The sequence below is a fragment of the Colobus angolensis genome, unplaced genomic scaffold (assembly GCF_000951035.1).
Source record: "Colobus angolensis palliatus isolate OR3802 unplaced genomic scaffold, Cang.pa_1.0 Scaffold313, whole genome shotgun sequence".
Classification (NCBI taxonomy): domain Eukaryota; kingdom Metazoa; phylum Chordata; class Mammalia; order Primates; family Cercopithecidae; genus Colobus; species Colobus angolensis.
This window is the reverse complement of record NW_012116411.1, coordinates 4,128,265-4,132,055: the sequence shown is the minus strand read 5'-3', so window position 1 is coordinate 4,132,055 and position 3,791 is coordinate 4,128,265.

Sequence of the window (3,791 nt, the reverse complement as noted above, 5' to 3'; positions counted from 1 at the left end):
GTGATCCGCCCGCCTCGGCCTCCCAAAGTGCTGGGATTACAGGCGTGAGCCACCGCGCCTGGCCGAAATACAGTGTTATAAATATGACTATTCCATAGCTTATTTAATCATTTCCTTTTTGATAGATGTTAGGTTTTACTTTTTTTTTTTTTAATGATGCTTTAGGAAACCCTTGTGCATGCCCTTTTTTCCATATGTGAAAGTAGTAGTTCTCTAGATACCTAGGAATACACATTTTAACATTTTGAGAGAAACTGCCCTTTAAAAAGGTCCTATCAATTTACACTTCCACGAAAGAACCCATTTTTTCCAACCAGTTTTAAATTTTGGTGAATCTAGTATCTGAAAATAGTACCTCATTGTTTTGATTTTGTCTTTTAGTGTTGTTAAGGGTGTCTATAACATAGAAGCCAATTTTTAAAAATCAACTTTTTATTTTTGTGTAGTTTTAGGTTTACAGAAAAACTGTGTAGAACAGAGTACTCCCATATATCTCACACCTAGTTTCTCTATTGTTAATATCTTACATTACAATGGTATCTTTGTCACAATCAATGAACCAATACTGATACATTATTATTAACTAAAGCCCATATTTTATTCAGATTTTCTTCATTTTTGCCTAATGTCCTTTTTCTGTTGGACAGTCCCATTTGAAATAGCACATTAAATGTAATCATCATGTCTTCTGTGCCCCTCTTGGTTGTGAAAATTTCTCAGACTTTTATTGTTTTTGATAGCCTTGATGTTTTCAGGAGTACTAATTAGGTATTTTGTAGAATGTTTCTCAGTTGGGATTTGTTTAGTGTTTTTCTAATCACTGGACTGGAGTTTGGGTTTGGGGGCGGAAACCCGAAGAGGTAAGTAGTATCACTCTGATCATACCATTTCAAGGGTACAGACTGTTAACATGATTTGTCACTAGCGGTATTAACCTTGATCATCTGACTGAAATAGCATTTGTCAGATTTCTCCATGGTAAAGTTACTCTTCTTTTTTCCCCTTTTCTATACTGTATCCTTTCAAAGAAAATCACTGCACAATCCATACTTAAGGGGTGGGGAGTTATGCTCCATCACCTTAAGGATGGAGTATCTTCACACATTATTTGGAATTCTTCTGCATGGAAGATTTGCTTACTCTTCCCTATTATTTAATTAATTAATATATTTATTCAATCATTCATTTGTACAGTATGGACTCATGGTTATTTACTGTATACTTTGAGTTTCATTAAGAATTCAATGCTACTTCAGCCAGGTGCGGTGGCTCATGCTTGTAATCCCAGCACTTTGGGAGGCTGAGGCAGGTGGACCACAAGGTCAGGAGTTCCAGACCAGCCTGGCCAACACAGTGAAACCCTGTCTCTACTGAAAATACAAAAATTAGCTGGGTGTGGTGGCATGCACCTGTAATCCCAGCTACTTGGGAGGCTGAGGCAGGAGAATCTCTTGAATCCGAGAGGCGGAGGTGGCAGTGAGCCGAAAGCACGCCACTGCACTCCAGCCTGGGCAACGAGAGTGAAACTGTCTCCAAAAAAAAAAAAAAAAAAAAAAAAAAAAACAACGAGTTCAATGCTACTTTCTTTTGTTGCTCAAATGGTTCTAGTTTTGGACATTGGGACTACCTTCAATGCTACTTTCTTTTGTTGCTCAAATGGTTCTAGTTTTGGACATTGGGACTACCTTCAGTTAACTCCTGTGTCCCTTCAACACATCTCCATAATTGTGTACATATTTTAACTCTTCCTTACTTTTGATTTTGTTTTTGTTTGTTTGTTTGTTTGTTTGTTTGAGATGAAGCCTCACTCTTGTACCCCAGGCTGGAGTGCAGTGGTGTGATCTCAGCTCACTGCAACCTCTGCCTCCTGGGTTCAATCAATTCTCCTGCCTCGGTCTCCCAAGTAGCTGGGATTACAGGCGCCTGCCACCATGCCTGGATATTTTTGTACTTTTAATAGAGACGGGGCTTCACCATGTTGACCATGCTAGTCTCGAATTCTTGACCTCAGGTGATCCAACCGCCTTGGCCTCCCAAAGTGCTGGGATTACAGGCGTGAGTCAATGCACCCCGCCAGCTCTTCCTTACTTTCTCACATTACAAAATGCACAATGCTTCTCTTATGTATTTCCTACCCTAGCCCTTGAATCAGCCGTTTTTTCAAATAATTCTGGTCCCTTTTATTGGAGAATGGTATTAGAAATCAATATCTGGGCACTACGTGTATAGAAATGAATTTTTACATAGTTATATTTATGAACCTTGTCCTGTATGGCTTTGCTTTTAGTATTTTACATAAGAAAGTACAGTAAGTCCTCACTTAACGTTGTCAATCGACCCTTGGAAACTGCAACTTTAAGCAAAACAGCGTATACGAAAACACATTTTTTTCTCATCAAAATTAGAAGAAAACAATGTTGAAAGACACGTTATTCAAGGATCTGCTGTCTGTATTTCCTTTTCTGATAACACAAAGAAGTGCTGTATTTTATTTTAATACCTAGCTAATGTTTTTTACATGAAGCTTTAAAATGCATCTGGAATCTTTCTTTTTATGTGATGCAGAGTAGGAATGTTATTTCTCTGTAAACAGGTAATTAATTATCTCAACTCCATTTGCGGACTAATCAATCTTTTCCTCTGTGGTCTAAATGTATGATATTTCTACATGTCCAAGTCTTTTCAGGGCTTTATTTTATTCTTTGAGTTTAACTGTCTAATCTTGTATAGAGACATGCAGATTTAATTTCTATAAGTTTGTAGGATACTATCTGATAGAATGAGTGCCATCTTGAATCTTTTGCAAAATTTCTTCACTATTCTTGAATATTTTCTCTTGGAGATAAATTTTAGAATCAACTTGTCAAATTTTACATTTACCATGTGCAGTTTTAGCCATTGTCAATTTTATTTTGGATTAATTCTTTCTACCAGAAATATTTATTATAAATTGGACACAATACTGATAGTTTATATTTATATATTTAATTCTTAACTTATGAAAACACTGTAAGCAAACACTTTCAGATGCTCCAGAAGAATAACATCATCTTGTCATCCTCCATTGGTCTCTTGCTTTTTTAGCTTTGTCTATATATACTAATTGCTCATTTTGTGGTAGAGTTAAGAACAATAGGTTAAATTAAAACGTCCTTCGCTGGTCAGGCACAGTGACTTATGACTGTAATCCCAACACTTTGAGAGCCACTGTGGAAGTCTATTCTCCAACCCCAGGCAAGACTTCAAATGACTCTTACCCCAGGTGACATCTTGCTGGCTACGTTAGGAGAGACCTCCAGGCATAACTGTTTAGTTAAGCTACTTCCTGATCTTCAGAGCCTGTGAGATAATAAATGTTGGTTGATTTAAGCCTCTAAATATTAGAGTAATTTGCTGTATGGCAATAAGTAATTATACACCGAGGTACCAATTATTTAGAGTAATCAAGTACTCCAAAAACAAGTAGTAAAAGCTTCAGAGGCTGAGCACAGTGGCTCACATCTGTAATCCCAGCACTTTGGGAGACTGAGGCGGGTGGATCACAAGATCAGGAGTTTGAGACCAGCCTGGCCAACATGGTGAAACCCCATCTCTACTACAAATACAAAAATTCACCAGGCGTGGTAGCATGCACCTGTAATCCCAGCTACTTGGGAGACTGAGACAGGAGAATCTCTTGAACCTGGGAGGTGGAGGTTGCCTCCTCCACCTTGGAGGATCTTGAAGTGAGCCAAGATCATGTCACTGCACTCTAGCCTGGGTGACAGAGCAAGACTCTCTCTCAAAAAAAA